The sequence below is a fragment of the Manis javanica genome, chromosome 9 (genome assembly GCF_040802235.1).
Source record: "Manis javanica isolate MJ-LG chromosome 9, MJ_LKY, whole genome shotgun sequence".
Lineage (NCBI taxonomy): Eukaryota > Metazoa > Chordata > Mammalia > Pholidota > Manidae > Manis > Manis javanica.
Genome location: NC_133164.1, coordinates 80,647,359 through 80,672,790, shown reverse-complemented (window position 1 = coordinate 80,672,790; position 25,432 = coordinate 80,647,359). Strand labels below are relative to the sequence as shown.

Sequence of the window (25,432 nt, the reverse complement as noted above, 5' to 3'; positions counted from 1 at the left end):
TAAGTGTAATTAAAATATAAAGAAATTTCATGTGGCCTTATTTAGATATAGTCAGAGTAAAAACAAATAGGAAAAGTAAATTAGAAACCAATTTGAGGTGAAGACCCAGCTCCCATCTGTCATTGAAACATCTCTTCCAGCCCAGAAGCATAAAGCGACTGGTTGTTTTAGGTTGCTGAACAAACACTGGGGTGCTCTCTAGTGTTGCTCAAGGCAGGCCTCAAGGGTCAGGAACCTCACTGTCTCTTGCAGCCAGGCAGATAACTTGAGCAGGTGAAGTGGCCAGGTTCAGGTGGGTGGGGATCCTGGGCTGGTGGATCATTGGTGCATACCTGTAGGGCCTGGGAGGATTGGTCTCTTTGGGAAGGTGTTTGGTTTTTTTTGTCAGGCTTAATTTTTTTTTCCCTGTAGAAGCCAGAAATACAATTATTTACAATGTGTGTAAATTTCTGAGTTTTAAATTGTGTGAGGCACAAAAACAAAACATCTGCAGGCTGAATTGGGTCCAGATAGTCAGTCTGAGTCTTTTGGCATATGCAACAAGAGTGGGGAGGCAAGGAAATTGGGGAGAGAAAAGGCTATTTCCACAAGTTTAGAGCATTCTTCTTTGCCTGTCCAATGTATAGTGAATTTATCATGGACTCAGCTCTGTGAAGAGGCCCTAAGCCTACATAATGCCCTGGTGGTCCTTGTCATTGGCATTCTGACCCCAAGACTAGGGAAGGGACACTCCGCTCAACCCCTGCTGGCAGGGCATGGGCAGTGCTTGTCTCACCTGCAGGGGAGGAAGGTTCTCCAGCTCTCTTCTCTGCACTGAGCACTCGAGCATCTGCACCATTTGTTCCAGACAGGGCCCTCTGAACTCATAGCGCTTGGTATCTGAAGCAGTGGTTCCTGGATTTGGGGCTGTTTTATATATCAAAAAATCTTTATGTGATCTTACAGAAAGTTGCTAACTTTTTATTTTCTAACCAAGCCAGCTAACAGACATAACCTCTTCCTAAGAAGATAGTCTTAACAACAAAATGGTAGGAGGGAACATCATCCCCAAACAATAGGTTTTATATTCCAAGAAAGGACAGGTGGCAATCTTTAGAAAACAGACACAGCAGAAGGGAGTTATTATGAAGCTTCTCCAATGTGAAAAGTTTAAAAATAATTTTAAAAGTGATTTTATTGTTTCATATCAATTCTTTTCTTGACATGGATTTTTCAACTTAAGGCTCTTTGGGTGGTATTCAAAATAGAGATTGGATGTCCACCTGCTCAATGTCCACCCTTCCTAGTCTCGGATGCCCATGACAAGGACCAGCCTTAGGGCCTCTTCGCAGAGCTGAGTCCATGATCAGTTCATTATATGTCACATAAGCAAAGATAAGTGCTCTAAACTTGCGGAAATAGCCTCTTCTCTCCCCCGTTTCCTTGCCTCCCCACCTGTTGGAGTACATTGATTTTTTTTTTTTTGTAACAACTTGAAAAAACCCAGTTACACATAGTTACTGACCAAAGAGGGTGTGGTTAACGCTAGTTTGCTCATCCTGTTGTACTTGGCATAAATACAGGCTGCTTGTAGGTTTAGTATTTTAAAAATATAATGGTGTTTCTTTGCTATTGTGAATGCTTGTTCCCGCGGGATCTTGTGTCGTGGTGTTCAGAAGTAGGAAGCACACTGTGTGCACCTCCCCGTGACTAGGCCTGTGGACGGTCCGCCGGTCCTTCTCTGCGTAGCCCGCCCCTGACACACTTCTCTCCTCACCTTCTCTGATGTCTTGGCTCCTCTGAGTTTCTTCTTAGTTTAGTTTGTCTTTCCATTCATGCTTTAATAGTGTTTTCTTGTTGAGTTTCTCAGCATAAAATGCCCCAACTGGCTCTGATTCCTTGCTCAATCTTTTGTAGCTGAACTTATTTAATGTACTGCAGCTTCCTCAGCTGTACCGTAGGGAATGGCACTAGGGTCCTTGTGAAGATGTAATGACTTTCTAAGTAGGAACATTTAGAGCATAGTAGCAGATAGCTGTTGTTTCAGTAACTGTCAGAAACTGATTGTTAGTTGTTGTAAACACGGATAAACCTTAATATTGCCTGAAATAGGTGGTATTTTTAGTTATACACTGCAGAATTTTATGATTTTTCCCAAAAAGGGTAGGGAAAGACATTCTGAGGAACATATTTTCTTAAGGAATGTCACTGCCTTTGCTTGTCTGTCACAGGAGTAGTTTTCTTCCTCTATCAGAGATTGCTTCTTTGGTATATGGCTGCTGCCTGCACATGAAATCCACACCCTTCCCAGCCTCATCCTTCCCAGAGAACAATTTGGACTCGTAATGGGTGGGACGAGAGGTGCCAGTAAGGGTCTTACCAGGTAGGTGGTGACAGATGAGGTGCATGGATGTCCAGGCTGAAGAAGGGACTGTTCATCTCCCACTGGGTGACACCTCGCACTCAGGCCCGGAGTAATTGTCTAATGCAGTCAAGGATTCCTCTGGAGGCTTGTGTCAGTCCAAACTGGTTTTCCTGATGGGCTCCTGAGGCTTTGTATTACCCATGTGGCTGCTCAGTAAATTTCTTTCTTTTTACAAATTGTGTGAATGATATTAAAATAATTGCATAATCTTAAAAAAAGGAGCTGTGTTTAAATTTTCACTTGGTAGAAACTTTCTCTTTACTAAATGATTTTCAAATACCAGAAATACAGTTTCAGAATGCAAGCCATCTTCATTTACTGTAATAAGTTCAAAATTGTATTCTTTTCTCTTATTTTTTATGATTTGGATTATTTCTTTAGCCTAAGAGAGAAAATAATATAGATGAATATGTATTGTGAATATGTGAGTTTTAGTACTAGAATTACCTGGGTTCAAGTCTTGGTTTTGCTCAATACCTACTGTCAGATCTTGGAAATAAATAATCTTTTCCTCTTCTTTATTGAGATAATATCCTTGGGGGTTATTATAAAAACAATCAAAAGGAAAACTGAATGTAAAATACTCATGTGATCTTGTAATGTACTAGCTGCTGTGGAACAAAAATGATAGTCCCGTCTCGATTTTTACAATGTTTACTTAGATTTTACTCCTCCCAAAGTGAAAGTTACCTTAGTTTTTCAAATACTGCTACTATTAATCATTTTTTGAGATCTGTGATTAAAGTTATTACACCAAACACACTGCAGTGCTTATTTTTAGCACTGAGAACAGTAAATTGGGTATTTAGGCACATATGTCACAAATTTTGCATCAGGCCTGTCACTTTATTAATAATACACTTTTAAAAATAAAATTTTCCTTGACCCTGGGCTGATTTGACCTTTTTGCTTTATATGTCCTCATACTGCACACACATTACTCCCTTTCCCCTTTATATGTCAGGAAGGGTGGGACAACTGTTTTGGTTATCTTTGCCAAAAGAAACCCCAAAAATATTTGTTGAAACATGTAGGAAGCAGAATATGATGAGTGGAAATAAGACAGATGGTCAGCGAAGCTAGTGTCACATTAGAGAGGCTGTTTGTTCATGTATAATGATCATTTCTCAATATCAAAGATAATCCTGCAAGTAACAGTTCATATATTTTATAAACGAACAGACATGAAGGAAAGAAATCTACATGTATTTCAAAGCATTGCAAATAATCAGTTCTACAAAGAGTGAGCCACATCCTTCTGTATATTGCGGGGAATATACATTTATTTTCATGAGATTGTATTTGCAAAATGTGTCAGCAAATGATCCTTCCCTGTATCTCATATAGTTCCATGATTGCGCATTAAACAATCTTAAAAATAGTGTAAATATACAGTCTAAATACAGGAGAATTGAGGCCAGTTTATTCTTGGTGGTAAGGTGGGATATCTCTTTTTTTTGTTTTTGCTTTTAGTAGATTTACAGAGTTCACTGATTAGGTAAATATAGTGGCATTATTTCAGATCAAATCATTGACTGTCTGATATGTCATAAGTAATTTTGTTATTCCTCTAGTAATTACTGGGGGCTTGGTGTGTATCAGGCAATGTTGTAGGCATTTGGGCCTCAGTAAACAAAAAAGGCCAAGATCCTTGGTGGAGCTTACATCTTACTTGGGGAGAGGTAGTCAGTCAGCATTTTACAAAGTGGCAAATGTCATGGAAAAGAGAACAAGTGGTGTAGGCTGAGAAGTCTGGGAGTGCTGGGAAGTGAGATACAGGATTCCCTGAGGAGGAGAGAGTCCAGCACAGTGGAAGATACCTGGGTAAGAGTTGCAGAGAGAGGAAGCAGCTAGAAGAGCCCCCCAGAGGCCAGGCAGCCTCTGGAGGGACAGCTCAGGCCTTTGTGAGCAGGGGGAGGGCAGAAGGGTAGTCCAGTGAGGGTTTTGTGCAGGCTGCCATGGGGAGCCCCACAGACAGGGGCAGAGGGCTGCCCTGGACCAACATGCTTTCAGGCTGTCATGCTGACCCAGGAGAGGACACACAGGCTGAGTGACACCTGCTCAGGAGGCAATGATCGAGGGGGTGGGGGTGATGTAGCTCCAACGAGGGTAAATGGTGAGAAGCAACTGTTCTGCGGATGTACCATGAAGGTGGGCTGGCACGAGAGAGTTGCCACCTGAGGTGGAGCAGGTCTGGGATGGGCAGGTGATTGCTGTGACAACAGGTTATTGAGACAAGGTTCTTAGAACAGGGTCTGCTCACAGTGGTACCCAAGAAATGTCAGTGTCTGTCCTTAGCAGCAGCAGCAGTAGGAGAAGGAGTTGAGTGCTTTTACCTTTTATTTCAATATGTTTGTGATCCCATCCCAGTATATCCTCTTGCTTCTTCGGATGAGAATTAAGTAGCTGGAAGAGAGTCCATGAGCCTGGCTAGACTTGGCTGCAGTCAGGGGAGCTGTGCTCAACTTTGCCCCTTGCTAATTTCCAGTTTAGGGCAAGTCATTTACCTACTACCCACCAGTATCTTGGAAAGCTCACATGACATAGTGGACCAAAAACCACTCTGCATATCTGAAAAGCTTATATATATAATGTATGATTATATTTTGTCCATTGATTCAGAAAAAATAAATATGATGTATGTTAGGCTTTGTACCAGTTTTGTTTTATTTTTATCAAAGCAATACCTAACACCTATAAGAAATGGAAGAATCTAGGAAAGGTTATAACAGTAGTTTCATGCCCAGCACTCTCCATTCCCAGAGGCACTCTTCTGTTTTAGATACTTTTCTGGCTGCTCCCCTTCCTTCCCTTCTCCCCTCCCCTCCATTAAGCACAACTGACACCTGACCTTATTGCTCTGTTGTGCCTCTGGGGTGGGTGGCCTGTTGGGAGAATCCAGGATGTCTTTTGAGCACAGCAACATGGCGAACTGTCTCGGGCCTGGGCCCTCAGTTCCACTTCTGAGTGGATTGGATTATCTGTTTCTAAAAAAACAAAAACAAAACAACCCAAGAAAAATCCCCAAACTTTTTATTATTATACTAATAAACTCATACATACAGCTTTGCATAGCCAGTGTAATTGTAGGTCTTTCTGTGTGCTTTTATTTTCTTCTCCATTTGAGCTTGTCTTCTCACCTCCTCTCCTTCCCTTTGGCACACATCAGTGTCTTCTCCCTCCACTGGATTCTTGCTTTTCTCATACAACAATCCTCTCAGGTCAGCTGGGACAAATCTAATCCATTCTTTGAAAAGGCTGTATAACATTTCACAGGCATGATGAACCGTAATTTATTCTGAAATTTCTATATTGTTTGGCATCAACTTTTTTTCCTCCCCAAATTTGCTTCAAATAATGCTTCAGTAAACATCTATGAACATTTTTTCAGCCATTCCCATATTTTTGAGCATTAACTTTAAAAAATTTTTCTGTCCTTTATTTATTTTCTTCTTTTACTTCTATTTTTTAAAATTATTTAATGGTTATTCCATCCTTAATAAATTTGTTCTACATACTAGTATTTCTTTTCTTAAACCATAGGTTCTCAGGAGTGAATTCTTGGGATGACAGATATATATATTCTTTTATATTAATAGATCTATTCAGATTGCTTTCTTTTTAAAAAACATTTTCATTTGTTTATTTTTAACAAATAAAATTTGTGTATATTTAAGGTATATAACATGTTTTGATACATGTATATACATTGTGATATGATTACCACAATCAAACTAATTAACATATCCATTACCTTCCGTAGTTACCATTACCATTTTGTTTTTGGTGGTGAACACCCTTGAGATTTACTCTTAGCAAATTTAAGTATGTAATACATTATTAACTACATGACCATACTGTGCATTAGGTTTCCAGAACTTATTCATCTTATAACTGAAAGTTGTACCTTTTGATCAATATCTTCTCTATCCCCCACATCCTAGCTTCTGGTAACCACCACTATATTTTCTGCTACTGTAAATTTGACTTTTTCTTTCTTTTTTTAGATTCCACATATAAGGATATCATGAGATACTTGTGTTTTTGTGTCTGGCTTATTTCAGATAGCATAATATCCCTCCTGATTCATCTGTGTTCTGTCAAATGGCAACATTTCCTCCTTCTGTAATGCTGAATAATAATCCATTGTGGTGTGTATATGTGTGTGTGTGTAATTTTGCTTATCCATTCATCTGTTGATGGACCCTTAGGTTGTTTCCCCATCTTGGCTACTGTGAGTAATGCTGCAGTGAACATAGGAATGCAGATAGCTCTTTGAGATAGTGGTTTTATTTCCTTTGAATGTATACCCAGAAGTGAGATTGCTGGATCATATGGAAATTCCATTTTTAAGTTTTTGAGGAACCTCCATACTGTTTTCCTTAGTGGCTGTCCCAATTTACATTTCCACCAGCAGTGTACAAGGAGTCCCTTTTCTCTGCCAGTACTTGTTATCTTTCGATTCTTTTATAATAGCCACCCTAACAGGTGTGAGGTGATATCACTGTGGTTTTGATTTACATTTCCCTGATGGCTAGTGATGTTGGATATCTTTTCATACACTTGTGGGCCATTTGTATGTCTTTTTGAAAAATGTCTAATCAGATCTTTTGCTGATTTTTAAATCAGTTTTTATATATATTTTGCTATTAAGTTTTATGAGTTTTCTACATTTTGCTTTTCCTCTTTTCTCCAGTTTTATTGAGATATAAGTGATATATAAACATTATGTAAGTTTAAGGTATACAATGTATTGATTTGATATTAACCCCTTATCAGATATATGATTTGTAAATATTTTCTCTCACTCTATAGTGTCTTTTCATTGTTGATTTTGAATGTTTCCTTTGCTATGCAGAAGCTTTTAGTTGGTATAGTCCCACTTGTTCACTTTTATTGCCTTTTTTCCCTATTGTTTTATATAGCATAAGTTTAAGGCTTGCAGCATAATGATTTGATTTACATGTATCTGTTGTGAAATGATGCCACAATAAGTTTGACATCCATCATCTCATATAGATACAAAAAGGAAAAAGAAGAAAGTCTTCTTATGATGAGGACTTAGGATCTATTCTTTTAATGATTTTCATGTATACTATACAGTAATAATTATAATCACCATTTTTTACATTATGTCCCTAGTACTTATTTTTTTAATAACTCTATGTTTATAACTTTTTACCATATTTCTCCATTTTCCCTTCTTTCACCCACTCTTTACCAACTCTTGTCCCTTTTTCTATGAGTCATTCTTTTGAGATTGCATATGTGAGATCATGTAGTATTTATTTTTTTCTGTGTGACTTATTTCACTTGGCATAATGCCTTCAAGGTCCATCCATGTTGTCACAAATGCCAGGAGTTCCTCCATTTTTTATGGCTGAATAGTATTCCACCACAATTTCTTTATCCATCCATATGTTAATGAGCACTTAGGTAATTTCCATGTGTGGGCTATTATAAATAATGCCATTGTGTACAAGGGGGTACAGATATCTCTTTGACATAGTGTTTTTGTTTCCTCTGGATATATTCTCAAAAGTAGAACTGCTGGGTCATATGGTATTTCTATTCTTAATTTTTTGAGGAACCTCCATACTGCTTTCCATAGTGGCTGTACCAATTTACATTCCCACCAGCAGTGCGAGGGATCCCTTTTCTCCATATCCTTGCCAACATTTGTTCTCTCTTACCTTTTTAATGCTAGCATTTTAACAGGTGATAGGCCACTGTGGTCTCTTTTCAATCATATATCTTCTGGAAACATCTATTTGGGTCTTCTGCTCATTTTTAAATTGTATTATTTGTGTTTTTTTTGCTATTGAGCTGTATGAGTTCTTTATATATTTTGGATATTTAAACCCCTATCAGATATATAATTTGCAAATATATTCTACCATTTAGTAGGTTGCCTTTTCATTTTGTTGATGTTTTCTTTTGCTATGCCGAAGCTTCTTAGTTTGATTAGTCCCACTTGTTTGGTTTTGATTTTGTTGCTTTTGTTTTGGGTGTCATATCCAAAAAAATTATTGGAGGTCCCATGTCAAGGAGCTTTCTACCTCTGTTTTTTCTTTCAGGAATTTTATAGTTTCGAGTCTTACATTTAAGTCTTTAATCCATTTCAAATTAATTTTTGTGAGTGGCATAACATAGGGTCCACTGACTTTCATTCTTTGATATGCAAATAAATATCCAGTTTTCCCAGCACTGGAACTGTCTTTTCTCCACTGAATATTCTTGGGTCTCTTGTCAAATTTTAGTTGACTGGGTATGCATGAGTTTATTTCTGGGCTTTTGATTCTGTTGCACTGATCTGTGTGTGTTGTTTTTATACCAGTACCATACTGTTTTGATTACTATAATTTTATAGTATAAGTGAAGTCAAGAAGTGTGATGTATTCTTCTTTGTTTTTCTTTGTCAGGTTTGCTTTGACTTTTTGGGTTCTTTTGTGGTTCCATAATAATTTTTAGTTCCAAATAAATTTTAGGGTTGTTTTTACTACTGCAAAAAAGGCCATTGGAGTCTTCATAGGGATTGCATTGAATCTACAGATGGCTTTTAATAGTATTGACATTTTTGCAACATTAATTCTTCCAATCCATGAACATGGCATACCTTTCCATTCATTTGTGTCTTCTATATTTTTCGTCAATGTCTTGTAGTTTTCAGAGCAGATCTCTTTCACCTTCTTGGTTAAATTATATTCCTAAGCATTTTATTTTTCATGCTGTTGAAATCGGGATCATGTTATTTATTTATTTTTTTCCCAGGTAACTAGACGTTAATGTGCTTTTGTTGCTTTTGCTTGGGTGTCTTATCCAAACAGTCAAAGCCAAGAGCAATGCCAAGGAGCTTTTATAATGTTTTCTTCTAGGTGATTTATGTTTTCAGGTCTTAAATTTAAATTTTTAATCCATTTGAGTTGATTTTTGTGTATGGCATAACATCCAATTTTATCATTTTGCATGTGGATGCACAACTTTCCAAACATCTTTTATTGAAGAGATTGTCCTTCCCCACTTTAATTCTTGTAATCTTTTAAAAAATTATTTGACTGTATAGGCATGCATTTATTTCTGGACTCTCTATTCCATCGCATAGGTGAGGATGTATGTTTTTATGCCAATACCATATGTTTTTGATTACTATAGATTTGTAATGTAGCTTGAAATCAGAAAGTATGATGTTGCTGACTTTGTTCTTCTTGCTAAAGATGTCTTTAGCTATTTGGTGTCTTGTGCTTTCATACAAATTTTAGGTGTTCTTTTTATCTGAATTTGTGTATGTGTATGTGAAAAATGCTGTTGCAATTTTGATAGAGATTTTGGTGAATCTGTGCATAGCTTTGGGTGGAACTGTAACAATATTAATTTTTCCAATCCTTGAACAAGGTATATCTTTCCACTTATTTGTGTCTTCATTGATTTCTTTCATCTCTTTATATACTTTTCAGTTTACATATTTTTCACCTCCTTGGTTAAATATATTCTTAAGTATTTTATTCCTTTGTCTGCTATTGTGAATGGGATTGTTTTTTTAGTGTCTTTTTTGGATAGTTCATCGTTGATGTATACAAACACAACTGAAATTTGTGTGTTGATTTTGTATCCTCCAAGTTTGCTGGATTCATTTACCACTTTTAACAGATTTCTGGGTTTTCTTTTTTGGTAGAATCTTTAGTGTTACCTACATATAAGATAAAATCATCTGCAAATAGACAAAATTTTACTACTTCTTCCTTTCTGATTTTGATTATTTTTATTTCTTTTTCTTGCCTAATTTCTCTGGGTAATACTTTCAGTACTGTGCTGCATGAAAGTGACAAGAAGGGGCACCCCTGATTTATTCTTGATCTTAGAGAAAAAGCCTTCAGTTTTTCACCATTGAGTATGATGTTACCTGTGGGCTTTTCATTTATGGCTTTTATATGTTAAGGTACATTTCTTCTATATCTAACTTGTGAAGAGTTTTAATCATGAAAGGATATTGAAATTTGTCATATGCTTTTTCTGCATCTATTAAGATAATCATATGATTTTTACCTTTCATTCTGTTGATGTGGTATTTGTGTTATTGAAACTTTCTTACCTCCCAGGAAAAAATCCCACTTGATCATGGTGTATAGTCCTTTTAATGTGCAATTAAATTTGGTTTGCTAACATTTTGTTGATGATTTTTCCATTTATATTTATTAGGGATATTGGTCTGTAATTTTCTTTGCTTGTAGTGTGTGTGTCTGGCTTTGGTATCAAAGTAATGCTGGCCTGGTAAAATAAGTTTGGAAGTGTTCTTTTGTTTGGAAGAGTTTGAGAAGATTGATCTTACTTCTTCAAATGTTTGATAGAATTGACCAGTGAAATAGTCTTGCTCTGGATTTTTCTTTGTTGGGAGATTTTTGATTACTAATTTAGTCTCCTTACTTGTTATTATTCTAATCAAATTTTCCATCTCTTCATGATTCAGTTTTAGTAGGTTGTTTCTAAGGGAGTTATCCATTTATTTTAGTTATTGAATTTGTTGGTGTGTAATTGTTTATAATAGTCTCTTATGATACTCCACATTTCTGTGTTAACAGTGGCAATTCCTCCTCTTTCATTTCTGATTTTATTTATTTGAGTCTTCTCCATTTTTTCCTTAGTCTAGCTAATAACTGTTAATCTTGTTTATATTTTTAAAAACAACTGTTAGTTTCATTGATATTTTCTATTATCTTTTTAATTTTCTGTTTCATTTGTTTCTCCTCTGTTCTTAGTTGTTTACTTTCTTCTACTAACTTTGGGTTTAGTTTGTTCTTATTCTTCTAGTTTCTTGAGGTATGAAGTTGGGTTACTAATTTGAGATTTTTCTTTTTTCTTAATGTAACAATGTGTTAATTTCCCTCTTAGAATTTCTTTTGCTTTATCCTGTAAGTTTTAGTATGTTGTGTTTCCATTTTTGTTTTTCTTAAGACAACATTAGTCTCCACTTATTTGTGATTTTTCCAGACTTCCTCCTTTAACAGATTTCCAGTTTATGCCACTGTGGTTGGAAAAGTACTTGATCTGATTTCAGTCTTCTTAAATTGTTAAGACTTGTTTTGTGACCTAACATATGATTTATCCTAGAGAATTATCTGTGGTCCCTTGAAAAGAAAGTGTCTTCCACTGCTGTTTGATGGAGTACTCTGTATATGATTGTTAAAGCCATTTGTGTAAAGTGTAGTTTAGGTCCAATGTTTCCCTGTTTTTATTTTCTCTGGATGATCTTTCTATTGTTCAAAGTGGTGTATTGAAGGTCCCTACCATTATAGTATTGCTATTTCTTCTTTCAGATCTGTGTATGTTTAAGTATCTTATGTTGGAGATATATATATTTATTATTATTTCTTCATGATGAATTAGCCCTTTTATTACTAAGTGATAATCTTAGTTGTCTTTTATTAAAGATTTTGACTTAAAGCCTATTTTGTCTGATAGAAGCATAGCTCCACCTGTTCTTTTTTGGTTTTTACTTCCATGAGATGTTTTTCCATCCCTTCACTTTCAATCTCTTTTTCCTTAAAGCTGTAGTGAATCTTCAAGGCATCATATAGTTGTGTTGTGCTTTTTCATCCATTCAGCTATTCTGTATCTTTTGACTGGAGAATTTTGTCCATTTCCATTTAGAATAACTGTTACTAGATAAGTACTTTTGCTGGCTTGTTAATTATTTTCTGGTGGTTTTTTAGACACTATTCCTTTCTTCCTCCCTTGCTGTCTTCCTTTGTGATTCAGTGGTTCTCTGTAACCATGTGCTTTGATTGCTTTCATGGTTATCTGAGGAGGCCTGGGCTGTTGTGATGGTGTGGTCTGGGGTGGCTGGGGAGAGGGGGAGCCCAGGATACTCAGTAGCTGGAGTCTGTGAACATGAAAGCCTGTGATCCTTCAGTGGCAAAAGTTTCTGGGTGTTTATGGCAAGTGTGCTGGTTGTTGATTTTCTCAGTGCGGAAAGAGGCTGGGGTTCTCTGCAGAGTAGTGTGCTCTGCATTTCCTGGGAAGGGGAGCACTATCAGGGTGGGGAGTTCCCTCATGGTGCTGAGCGGTGCTTGGCCTGGGGGGTGGGATGACGCAAGGAAATGAAACTTTCCCTGACCTTTTGGTGTGGTTGTTCTCAGGCTTTTTGCTCCATTCTGTTTCTAAAGCTTCTTAAGTGGATTCCTGAGCTCTCCCAGATGAGACTGTTTTTTGTGGGGCTTGCAGGTGGGTAGCTGTGTAATTGCTATTTGTGGGGGATGGAGGATCTCCTACTCTGCCGTCTCAGTGACATCAAAAATCTCAGATTGATTTCAAAATCACATTTTATATCCACCAGCAAGTAAGTAGGTGTCTTTTATCCCACATCTCTAGTCAAAGCTCTTTTTAATTTCTTGTCATTCTGATGGGCATAGAAAGGATGTCTAATTACTATTTTAATGTTTTAATGTACATTAACCAGAGTTTATGTCAGTTTTATCAATTTTCATATATTATCTATTGATGTTCAGCTGGGAAGGATGAGAATTATCCTTTTTTATACTACTCCCTCTCCTCTTTCTTTCAGTATAATTGTTTCTTATTCCACCAACTTTTGACAATATCTCTTGGTGCCCTACTTATCAAGATATGGATATTTGTGCCCTTCCTTCTTCCTCCATCTTCCTAAATTTCTACCTTCTGCCTTCTGTCAGTTACACTTGAACATTGTGAGTCTTTAAGAGTTACATTTCCTTCTGTACCCACAGCCACATCCTCTGTGTTTTGCCACTAGACGACTCTGAAGGTTAAAAGCCATTGGTGTCTCCATGTATCACAGTGAGCATTTCATAATGTACATAATTGTTGAATCACTATGTTGTAGTTGGTCTGTAAGCTTCTCAGGAGCTTCTAGGTATAATCTGAAACATGCCTCCATACGCAAACAGCAGGAGAGACTGAAAAAGGAGGCAGGCCACTCCAGGTAGGTGGCAGGCTTAATAAGCAAGGGAACCTACTTATGAGACTTGCCTTGGATACTGCAAGATTAATAGATCTCTGCACCTGCCCACCAAATCTTAAAAGGTTTTAAAGAGGCCTTAACTGAATTCTGTCACTATTTTGCCTAGATAGTCTAGCCCCACATTGTTATCTCAAGGGTGTGTCCTTGGGGCAGTCTTTTGGGTCAACTTTGGTCCCTTCTTGAGGACATTCCCCAACAGTTGTATACCTGAAATTAGTATAGTATTATATATCAACTACACTCCAACTTAAAAAAGGTTGAAAGCCAATAAGCTATGTTTAAGACACAAAATATTAAAGAAGATGGACTCAGAAATACCTTAAATCAGAACTTTCAAACTCTCCTGTCAATGTATGCTAACTGCCAATTGAGAAGAAATACATTTCTTCTATAAACTCCAACTTTTATGTAGATATTCAGGCAGTGTTTCCTCTTCTGCACCTTAATATCCAGTTTTCAATTTTAGTAAATATGACTGGTAAATGTAAGTTATTCTGTGAATCTGTTAATACAGTTAGGTTTCTGGGGAAGATACACGATTATATTGTAGCTTGAATATTTGTATATGTTCCTTAGTTTGATTAGCACAAATCTAACCCTTTGCTTCATTTTATAAACAAAGGAATGGTAGTAAAAGCCATGATGTGATTTTCCCAAGTTCTGTTAGGTGAGGACCTCATGTTTCACTGACCCAATGTGGCTCCCAAGACTTTAATTTGGTAAATAGTTTATTGGTAGGACCAACCTGTATTCCTAGCCTTATTTTCTTTTGAGTATGCTTAGGCCCAAAACCCTGGAGTCATTTTCCTTCTCCATAATCGTTTGTCACCAGATCCTGGAAGCTCTACCTTTGAAATATATCTAGAGTCTGGCTCTTCCTTATGACCTCTAATGAACCACCTCTACCCAGCTGTTGTCATCTCATGTGGACCACTGCGACAGGTTCCTAATTGGCCTCCCTGTTTATACCCTTTTGAAATGTCTTTTCTCTCTTCAGAACCCTTGGTCTTATTCATATTTCATTCATAATAAGATGAAAGTCCTTTCCATGATCTACAGGGTCTCTCATTATCTGGCTCTTCTCTTCCTCCTTGATCCCACCTCCTCCCATGTATACCTTGCTTACTTTGCTCTACCAGATTGACTTCTTGTTATTCTTTGAACAGGTTAATAAGCAACTACCACAGGACTTTTGCACTTCCCTTTCCTGGGAACATTCGTCACAGAGATATGTCAATTTTTGTTCCCTCATTCCTTCATATTTGTGTTCAAATTATATCTTATCAGAGAAACAGCTCTCACTCTAACACTTATCACTGTCTTTCATATATATTATATATTTATTTAATTATGGTCTACTCTGAAGACAGGGGTGTTTTTTTTGTTCACTGTTTATATGCAGCTCCCTGAACAATGCCTAGCATATAGTAAGTGCTCAGTAAAATATTTGTTGAATAAATGAATGAATCCTGCTATATTGCCTATGGCCTTCAATAATTGGCTTTAGTCAAATGAAACTGTACTGGTAAGTTATTAAATCCCAAACATTTGTTATATGACATCTGTGCCAACATGTTATGCTCTTCTCCTTGCCATGTGTTCATTCACAAAGTTCTCATTTCCTCAATTGATTTTTGCTTTTTTTCTTATTCATGTCTTCCCTATTCTTCAAGCTCAACTCAAATGCAGTTTCTTCAATGAAACATTCAATCCCAAGTTGCCGTTAAGCACTTTCTCCTCTGTGTGCCCAGTGTGCTATTTGTAGTTCTATTTATTATTTTCTGTCTTGAATTACAGTTATTTATACACATGACATACCTCTCCTCCTGGATGAAAAGAGCCTTTAGGAAATCCTTTTACTCCCTTAGTGTATGTTCTGGTGTTTTGATAGGCAAATTACTTGTGAAGTGATTGTTGAAGTGAATTGTATTTGATATTTAAATCTTTACCCATGGCATTGGCTCAAATTTAGAGACAGGTTCAAATTATAATTGATGTAAGTAAAGACTGGAGATTTTGGAGATTTTTCTAAAGATAATAGTAGAAATTAAAGGGCTGACTGATGCAGCATATAGGAATTGATTCATCTGGCCTTTTAGAGGGATATTTAAGAATAGGAAATGGTTTTCTAAAGTACTGTTGGACAGCGATTCTTGCCTTCAAAATGATAAATAATGAACATATAATAACTAACAATTAAGCCTCAACATGTGGAGGAACTTGGTACTGATCATTTTAAAGCTCAGAAATACTTTCTTGGAGATCTCGAGGAGTGGTTAAGCCACTGTTGCTTTGAGTGAAGGTGGTAATAGGTACAGGGATGAATTCTATACCCTGTTGAACCTGGTGCTTCTGAATGGGACCCTAGTCATCTCTCTTACATATATTTTAGTGACTTTTGGAAATCTCTACCTTTTTCTTTTCAGCTTTTTATCACACTCTAACTCCACAGAAATGCCGACTGGCTTCTGCTTGAAACTTACCAACTTCCCTCCCTTCTGCAATCAAGCCTTTGTGTGTATCTTACTTCCTTCTCTGTTCTTCCTCAGAGGCAGACCTGTCCCTCACCCTTCCAAGGCTGGGGCTCTGTCAGAACCCTTAACCCCTTCAGGTCTGTGTCCACCAGCTGTTCCTTCTCTTCTGAACACTGTATCCCTTTTCCTGTCCTCCTCAACTGTCTCTCCATGTGTAGGACTGCTGAGTGTCCCCACAACATGGTGGCTAGCTGCTTCCAGAATGGGCTCTCCAAGACAGGGAGCAAGCCACTTGGGAGCTATCCTTTATGACCCAGGCTTGGAAAGCGCAGAGTGTTGCATCTGCCACATTCTCTTTGGCTGAGTCACTAACTCTGCCCTGCATTAAATGGACATGGAATTAGAGACCACCCCTTGATGTGAGTATTGTAAAAACATTTGCAGTCATATTTAAAAATCACCACAGCATTGTTGGGAATGGTGTCCCAGGTTCAGGGCAAGAAGAGAGAATTTTAAAACTTTTTTGATTTTTCAATAGGTAATATAGGCACATGGCACACAATTCAGAGAGGAAGTAAGTCTCCCTCTGCCTGATGCTCTGGCTACCCACTTGCACTCTCTGAAGACAGCCATCATAATCACTTTGTGTATTTCTTTTTAGAGAGATTTCAATTCCGTATGAAAACAGGAATATGTATATTCCTGTGCATGTATATATTAGCATATGTATGTATGTGTTTGTGTGCATGTATATGTATATATAATCAGCTTCAGTACAATTATATATTCCAGAAGAGAAATTGTGATAAGGAGATTATGGGGAAAGGGCTCTGTTTACTCTCCTAGCAAACATGCTCTGCGCAGTAGGGCAGCTGTGGTTGCTGCAGACTGCTCCTCTCTGAGGGAGGACAGCAGGTCCCAGACACGGCTGGCCCTCACAATGGCGAGGGGAGCTGCATTCAGAAAGCCAGCTATTTGACCTCCATCTTTAGAGAATCTGATCATGTACGTTTGAAGTAGGGTCTGCAAACTTTTCTTTTACATTTTTTCCAAGGATAAAATGGCATACCCTTTATGGAGGCAATTTGGTAATATCTTTAAAAATTATATCTGATCCTAAAGTCTTATTGAAAGGTCTTTATTCTAAGTTACAGCAGCCAGTGTATGAGATGATATGTATTCAGATTGCACAAGAAATTCATCAAAGCCAAAACTTAGAAAACATCCTACTAAGATATGTAGGTGGTATAGAGAATTGGGTGGTCAAGGATGGGGAAGGATCCTTGTTAGATTTTTCCCTTGGAGCCAGTTGAGTATATCACTTAATAAAAGGATGAGTGAATAAATAACTGTATGAATCAACATAACAAAATACAGCACAGTGCTCCCAGGGGTCAGCTAGGTGTGTGACCCTCCAGAAAGGTGGCCTGAGAAGGTGGTAGAAATCCATCTCCTCTCTTCCCTTCCCCTATTTTTGCTCTCCTCAGGAGCTTTATTTGCTTTTTGTTAGAACTTCTTCCTGGAATTTATGAGCTAACTAGTTAGCATTCTGGTTTCCTTGTGTAGTTGACACTTTGTATCACCTTTTGTATTTTCACAACTATTTCAGTGGTAAGGCAGGAGGAGGGAGCTTGCCTGATACCTTTATTCAAAACCAAAGATTGAGATACATACTGTACTTCAAATGACAACAATCCTCCTTTGTGTCATTCTGAAGCTGAAGATATTGACCTTTCAGTTACAAAGATTTCTGCAAATAGCTTTATGACTGTACATTTGAAATAAAAAACAGTTACATGTGATAATAGGAATGTGACAAATCACTCAAACTTCACATGTGAAGAATATAAGCAGAGTGTCAGTAATGCTAGTTCAATTTCTGTTAATCATTTTGATGATTTATATCAACCTGTAGGGAGTTCAGGTATTGTTTCATCTCTTCAGAGCCTTCCACCAGGACTAAAGTGGACAGTTTAAATCTCTTGCAGTGTGGAGAAAGCATATCTCCAGTTCAGGATCCTATTCTGAAGAGTAAAAGCACAGCGTTTTTAAAGCATGGAGAGAAAGAAACAGTAGTAGAAGTAGTGGCCTTCCTTATTCAGTAAGGGGTTTTGCTTCCTGGGAAAATAGGCATGAGAGTGGGCTATCTGGAAAATGTGTGCAAGGGGCTCAAGAAGAAGGGAGTTCCAGAGTGCCTGGTAAAAAAGGAAGATCAGAAATGTCTTTAGATGAAGAAGAAGGAAGAGGACATACACATACTTCTGATGATTCTGAAGTTGTATTTTCTTGTGATTTGAATTTAACCATGGAAGACCATGATGGTGTAACATATACCTTAAAATTTGACAGTAGTAGTCATGCCTCAGATATTATGTCTACTGTCCATGAAGATTATTCTGGTTCTTCTGAAAGTTCAGGTGATGAAAGTGATTGAGAAGACACAGATTCTGATGAAAGCAGTGTTCCAAGAAACTGTCTTGAGTCTGTTGTGGTTGTGCCAAAGAATTCTACTTTGCCGATGGAAGAAACAAATCCTTGTTCTTCTCGGAGCACTCAAAGTTATAGACACTATTCTGACCACTGGGAAGATGAGAAATTGGAGTCAAGGAGACATTCATATGAGGAAAAATTTGAGAGTATAGCAAGTAAAGCCTGTCCTCGAACTGAGAAGTTCTTCTTTCATAAAGGAACAGAGAAGAATCCAGAAATTTCTTTTCCACAGCCCAGAAGAAAACACATAGATAACCACATGTCTGAAATTGTTCATCCTCAGAGTGATGGAGTTGATAGTACAAGTTATGCAGATGTGAACTCTGACCTCCCAGGTCATCCAAATTCTGAGGAAACAATGAAAGGCAACATGGTTTCTAGGCAACAAGGAGAGCTGCCAGTTCATTCTTGAGATGATTCTGAAGATGTCCCAAACAAATCTCGGCATCAGACCATGTTCCCTTATAGGCCAGATAGTACACTGGGAAAAACAGTTGAATTTTTCTTCATCTTGTGAAATCTCCCGAGTACATGGCTTCCATTCATTGGCAGAGCTCAGAAACCTGGGGTGGGACTTCTCTCAACAAGAAAAGCCTACTACCACATAAAAAACCTGATAGCAGTTATGGAGCCTATGGTGGGCACAAGTATGAGCCAAGTACAGACCAATACAGTGGAACACGTAATTCTTGGCAAGGCAATGGCTACTGGGTTCCAAGATCAGCAGGTAGACCACCTGGAACTGGGGTTGTATATGATCGAATTGAGGGTCAGGTACCTGATTCCTTAACAGATGACCATGAAGAGGAAGAGAATTGGGATCAACGAGGAGCACACTTTTCAAGCCAGTCCAGTAGATTTTTCCTATCCCTTCAGAAGGATAAGCGGTTGGTGCAAGCACCTGAAATAAGCAGCAATTCCATTAGGACTCTTTAGCTGTGAATGAAAAGAAAGATCTTGCAAGAAACTTAGAAAAAAATTATATGAAAGATAGAGAGCCTCTTAAAAAAAGGAGGCAGGAATTGGAGAGTGATTCTGAAATTGCTGGTAGGCTTCAGGACAGAAAGAAAGAAAGAGTGGAATTAGAGCAAGGAGAGACAGCAGTAACCCCAGGCACAACACTGGTTGGGCCTTCCTGTGTCATGGAGGACTTCAGGGACCCACAGCGGTGGAAGGAATGTGCCAAGCAAGGGAAGATGTCTTGTCACTTTGATTTGAGTGAAGAAAATGTTTATTTAACAGAAAGAAAGAAGAATAAATTTCATGAAGATATTAAGCAAATGCAGTGTGAGTATACACCTCTTTCTAAAGATGAAAGAGCTCAAGGTGAAATAGCATGTGGGGAAGATTGTCTTAATCGCCTCCTCATGATTGAATGTTCTTCTCGGTGTCCAAATGGAGATTATTGTTCCAATAGACTGTTCCAGAGAAAACAGCATGCCGATGTGAAAGTCATCCTCACAGAAAAGAAAGGCTGGGGCTTGAGAACTGCCAAAGACCTCCTGTCAAACCCCTTTATCCTGGAATATTGTGGTGAGGTGCTTGATCATAAAGAGTTTAAAGCCCGGGTAAAGGAGTACACATGAAACAAAAACATCCACTACTATTTCATGGCCCTGAAGAATGATGAGATAATAGATGCTACTCAGAAAGGAAATTGCTCTTGGTTCATGAACCACAGCTGTGAACTGAAATGTGAGACTCAGAAATGGATTGTGAATGGACCACTGAGGGTTGGGTTTTTTACCACCAAACTGGTTACCTCAGGCACAGAGTTAATATTTGACTATCAGTTCCAAAGATATGGAAAAGAAGCTCAGAAATGCTTCTGTGGGTCAGCTAATTGCCAGGGTTACCTGGGAGGAGAGAACAGAGTCAGTATCATAGCAGCAGGAGGAAAAATGAAGAAGGAATGATCTCGTAAGAAGGAACAATCTCGTAAGAAGGATTCAGGGGATGCAGAGCTGGAAGCTCTGATGGACAATGGGGAAGGCCTGTCTGATAAAAACCAGGTGCTCAGCTTATCCCTGCTAATGGTTAGAATTGAAACTTTGGAGCAGAAACTTACCTGTCTCAAGCTCATACAGAACACACATTCACAGTCTTGCCTGAAGTCTTTTCTGGAACGTTATGGGCTGTCTTTATTGTGGATCTGGATGGCAGAACTAGGCGATGGCCAGGAAAGCAACCAGAAGCTTCAAGAAGAGATTATAAAGACTTTGGAACACTTACCCATTCCTACAAAAAATATGCTGGAAGAAAGCAAAGTACTTCCAATTATTCAACGTTGGTCTCAGACCAAGACTGCCATCCCTCCGTTGAGTGAACAAATGGGTATTCTAGTGAGAATACATCACGTGCTCATACAGCACTCAACACACCCGATCCTTCCACCAAGCTGAGCACAGAGGCTGACACAGACACCCCCAAGAAGCTCATGTTTCATAGACTTAAAATTGTTAGTGAAAATAGCATGGACAGTGCAATCTCTGATGCTACCAGTGAGCTAGAAGACAAGGATGTTAAACAGGACCTTGACCAGTTAGAAAACATCCCCATGGAAGAAGAGAAAGAGTTACAGTCAGAAGAGCTACTTACACAGCAACTGCCTGAATCTAAAGTTGACAGTGAAATCACTGTGGAGGCCAGTAAGCTACCCACATCTGAACCAGAGGCTGACACTGAAATAGAGCCTAAAGAGAGCAATGGCTCAAAACTAGAAGAACCTATTGCTGAGGAAACACCATCCCAAGATGAAGAGGAAGGTGTATCTGGTGTGGAAAATGAGAGGACACAGGAACAGCCAGATAAAACAGTAGATATAAGTGATTTGGCCACCAAGCTCCTGGACAGTTGGAAAGACCTACAGGAGGTATATCGAATTCCAAAGAAAAGTCAAACTGAAAAGCAGAATACAATAACTGAAAGAGGAAGGGATGCTGTTGGCTTCAGAGATCAAACAGCTGCCCCAAAGACTCTAACAGGTCAAGAGAGAGAGACCCAGACAAGCAAACTCAAAATAAAGAGAAAAGGAAATGAAGGGGCTCCCTCTCACCACCTTCTGCCTATGAGCGGGGAACGAAAAGGCCAGATGACAGATATGACATGCTAACTTCTAAAAAGAAAGTACGAATTAAAGACCGCAATAAACTTTCTACAGAGGAGCGTCAGAAATTGTTTGAGCAAGAGGTGGCTCAGCGGGAGGCTCACAAACAACAGCAGGAGATGCAGAACCTGGGAATGACGTCTCCATTGTCCTGTTACTCTCTTGGCTACAATGCCCCTCATCATCCCTTTGCTGGCTACCCACCAGGTTATCCCATGCAGGCCTATGTATCCCAGCTACCCTAATGCTGGAGAGGTGCTCCTCCCCACACCTAGCATGGACCCTGTGTGTTCTCCTGCTCCTTATGATCATTCTCAGCCCTTAGTAGGACATTCTGCAGAACCCCTTGCTGCCCCTCCACCTGTGCCAGTGGTGCCACATGTGACAGCCCCCGTGGAAGTTTCCAGTTCACAGTATGTGGCCCAGAGTGATGGTGTGGCACACTAAGAGTCCAGCATTGCCGTCTTGCCAGTGCCAGCCCCAGGCTCAGTCCAGGGACACAATTACAGTGTTTGGGATTCAAACCAACAGTCAGTCTGTCAGTGTACAACAGCAGTACTCTCCTGCACAGTCTCCAGCAACCATATATTATCAAGGACAGACCTGTCCACCTGTCTATGGTGTGACATCACCCTATTCACAGACAACTCCACCAATTGTACAGAGTTAGGCACAGCCAAGTCTTCAATACATCCAGGGACAACAGATCTTCACAGCTCACCCACAAGGAGTAATGGCATAGCCAACGGCGGCCGTGTCTACAATAGTTGCACCGGGGCAGCCTGAGCCCTTACGGCCACCTGAGATGGTTGTGAAAAATAATCTTCTGGATCTGCCACCCCCATCTCCTCCTAAACCAAACACCATTGTCTTACCTCCCAACTGGAAGACAGCCCGAGATCCAGAAGGGAAGATTTATTACTATCCTGTGATCACAAGGCAGACTCAGTGGGATCCTCCTACTTGGGAAAGCCCAGGACGTAATACCAGTCTTGAGCATGGAGCTGAGATGGATCTGCGAACCCCAACATATGATGAAAACTCTATGAGGACCTCAAAAAAGCCTAAGACAGCAGAAGCAGACACTTCCAGTGAGTTGGCTAAGAAAAGCAAAGAAGTATTCAGAAAAGAGATGTCCCAGTTCATCGTCCAGTGCCTGAACCCTTATTGGAAACCTGAGTGCAAAGTGGGAAGAATTACCACAACTGAAGACTTCAAACACCTCACTCGAAAGCTGACTCACGGCGTCATGAATAAGGAGCTGAAGTACTGTAGGAACCCAGAGGACCTGGAGTGCAATGAGGATGTGAAACTCAAAACCAAGGAGTACATTAAGAAGTATATGCAGAAGTTTGGGGCTGTTTACAAACCCTAAGAGGCCACTGAATTAGAGTGACTTACGGGGCCAGGGTGGGAGGACGGGGGAAAAAGGGGGACAGACTCTGGGGAGAAGTCCTGCGGGTCCTCTCTGCCCCACCCCACTGTCAGGTCTGTGCTGCTGATGACACATCACCCTGGGGAATTCAAACCTGCAGATTTCAACTGAAAGCCACAAAAATGAGCTCCATCTACAGCAAGTGATCCCTGGTCGTGAGCTTTTGGGGTATGGTTGTTAGAGGCCAGCAGAGGCGAGGGCTTGTGGAAGACCCTTTTCTCTAAGACCTGGGCCAGGCCTGACACCACTCTCAAACCTGGGTCTCCTTGGCGGTGCTGTCAGCGCACAGATCCATGCACATCCCTCCCCATGACCCCTTACCCTGATGATCTGTGTTATATTTTAATGTATATTAAATGTGAATATATTGAAAATAATTAGTTTTTTCCTGGTTTTTGTTTTTTTTTTTTGCTTTCGGCTTCTCCGTGCTAGGATCATAGGAAAACTTCGTACAGTTTAAGTTTTCCTGCAAGGTTTAATTTGTTATCATGTAAATATTCCAAAGCAAGCTGCTTTGTGGTTTCAGCCAGCCTTGTGCTATGTTGATGATATTCATTTACTGCTTAAAATCACTTTACTTTATTCAATATTTACTAAACTTTTTATGTAAAAAATAAAATCAATTAAAGAAAAAAATGGTTTAACAGCAAAGTTATACAGTTTTTTAAATGTTTTACAATTTATATTTGTAATGGATCATATTTATCCTTTCTAATCATTTATTAAATAATTTTGCCTTCTGGGTCGTATACTCCATAACTGGGCAGTGAGAATATTCAACAATTTCTTAATTTGTAAGGTTAATTTCACAAAATAAGAAAAAACCATCTAAACCAGCATATAAGCTATAATAAGATCCTTTTTGGAACCTTGATGTGATCATTAATGAATTTATGATTTAATCTGCCTCTGTCTTCTTACCTGTCTTGACCAAAAATTCATTTCCCCTCTCACAGGTTTTTGAAACTGGATAAAGTAATGTGCATAAACTCTTGAAACTAAATTCCAGTGTGTTAAAGATCTGAGTATACGATGAGTATCATTTTAGAAAAAATTTAGTAGCATATGTGAGTTGTTGAGTTTTGCATGACTTGCTGCACTTGTAATGTTACAGAGGTTGCCTCATGGTTTTCTGCCGAATATGAAACTTGACGTTGTGGGTAAACGAAACCCCAGGTTAATTCGTGTTGCTGCTATTAAAGATGCTGATGACCAAAGAATAAAGGTACATGTTTTAGATTAGTACATTGTTATGCTGGCATTTTCACTGATGCTTCCTGCGAGGCTGGCTACAGAGACTGATGTTTTGGCACAGTAGAAGAATAAAAGCTTTGACTGACTTCATTTCTAGTCACACGTCTTTGGGTAGAGAGCTTTCTAACTGATGTCTATGTGAAATGGGAAATCTACAGGTTAGACATGACTAATTTTGAGAGGGATTCTAATAAATTCCTGTTTGGATTTGCTGTTAAGACTTGATAATTTCTTAAAGCTTCCTTTTCTTGGTATTATCAGATTTTTCTGGAAATTGTTGACATTTAACACCTTAAATATTAACAATTAAGTTTTTGTTTCCTACTCTTATTTGTCATATTAAAAGAAAATAGAAATAATACTCAGTGACCATAACTGAAAAGAAAACGTTAGATTTTGAAAGTACAGGTTTGACTAACAGATTTCTATGTAGTCCTCATTGTCACATCTGTTTTTTTAAAAATGTACACACCTTCAAAATGAAATTTTCCTAAAATGCAAGATTTTCATTTTTCTTATAAAGAAAGCTGAAAGATGTGGGATTCATTCTATAGCATACGATAGTTCAGAAATTACTTTCCACCCAAGCACACTTTATTTTCATAATAATAAAAAGATTGAAGTCAACTAATTTTAATAAGCACTATTAAGCAAGATGTGTTTTAGTTCAAAACATAGTTTGATATAATTTAAAAGAAATCTTATTTACGATATGCCTAATTTGAGAAAAAAATATCTAATTCATCTATCTCATTGATAATAACCAGGACATATATTTTAGTAAAATGTAAATATGAGTATTTGGGTTGGTCATAGATTATCAAGCCGTAGATTGACAATATTGTTTATTCTTCTGATGATGAAAACAATAACTGCTGAGCACTATTCAAAAATAATACGTTGGAGGTATTTTATAGGAAACAAGATTAAAGTTTAGAGAGTTTGACTACCTTGCTGAAGGTGATAGTAAGTGGTAGAGTCAAGACTTGAATGGAACTTCTGATTTTGTATCTAATAATCTCTCCTTCTCCCAGGACTGCTTTGTGTAACACACATGGAAGTCAGTCAAACATTTCCTAGGCTGAGATTCTGCTTCTGGAGTATTTTCAGTGTTGCAGCCCTTCTTTTACACAATTGGCTTGTGCGGAAGACTAAAGACCAAAATAAAGTTACAAAAGTGTAGATTTAACCTAGACATCTTACAGATCATCTAATTCACTAATATTACAAATGGCATCATACACTACAGAACAGTTAAGTACTTGGTTTAAAGCTG

At 38.4% G+C, this 25,432-nt stretch overlaps 1 protein-coding gene and 3 pseudogenes across 1 annotated transcript in view; all 4 read left to right on the top strand.

Moving 5' to 3' along the window:
* The window catches only part of L3MBTL4 (L3MBTL histone methyl-lysine binding protein 4), a 120,352-nt gene that overhangs the window by 28,029 nt on the left and 66,891 nt on the right, over positions 1 to 25,432 (top strand). The window lies entirely within an intron of this gene.
* LOC108384961 (histone-lysine N-methyltransferase SETD2 pseudogene) lies at positions 2,325 to 19,947 on the top strand (annotated as a pseudogene).
* Positions 19,972 to 20,763, top strand: LOC140843415 (histone-lysine N-methyltransferase SETD2 pseudogene; annotated as a pseudogene).
* LOC140843416 (histone-lysine N-methyltransferase SETD2-like) lies at positions 22,255 to 23,207 on the top strand (annotated as a pseudogene).